We start from the raw sequence: 748 nt of genomic DNA on the forward strand, positions 1-748 counted from the left end.
AATCCCTCTGACATTTGGCATCTTAAACAAGACATTTCAAAAAGTTAATGGTCTGGCAAAATCAACTTTCAATGATACAAACTTTAGTTTTCAGCCATCTTCCGCATGAAATAAAGTAGAAAGCTCCTATTCCCATTGAAAGGGAAATTCCCTTAACAATTGTTTTATTAGTATCAATGGGAGAAATCTTTATGTATTATTTGTAAAGGAAAGAAACCACAAAATTAAGTATGAAATGTCTTGCAGAATCAAAATATCTTCTCTAGTTTTCTTATTTTGGTCTATAGTTTTTTACTTTGATCTCACTACTATCATCTCTGTGTCTAATTATTTCAGTGATGAGAGAATGTAAATGAGGTATAACAGAAGGGAGAGTATACAAGAGTATAGAGAGGATATACAGTAGATAGTAAAATAATCTTTACTTTTTATAGTAACGATTTCTATATTATTAAGTAATAAATTCGCATTTTAAATGATTAAAGATATTTCTGATGAATATGAATAGCAGTCCCTCAGCTCAACTTAGTCCCACTCAGATGGTGTTCAGTTCAGTTCAGTTCAGTCACTCAGTCATGTCTGACTCTTTGCGACCCCATGAATCACAGCATGCCAGGCCTCTCTGTCCATCACCAACTCCCAGAGTTCACCCAGACTCACGTCCATCGAGTCAGTGATGCCATCCAGCCATCTCATCCTCTGTCGTCCCCTTCTCCTCCTGCCCCCAATCCCTCCCAGCATCAGAGTC

This window comes from Bison bison, unplaced genomic scaffold, assembly GCF_000754665.1.
Source record: "Bison bison bison isolate TAMUID 2011002044 unplaced genomic scaffold, Bison_UMD1.0 scf7180017851162, whole genome shotgun sequence".
Taxonomy (NCBI): domain Eukaryota; kingdom Metazoa; phylum Chordata; class Mammalia; order Artiodactyla; family Bovidae; genus Bison; species Bison bison.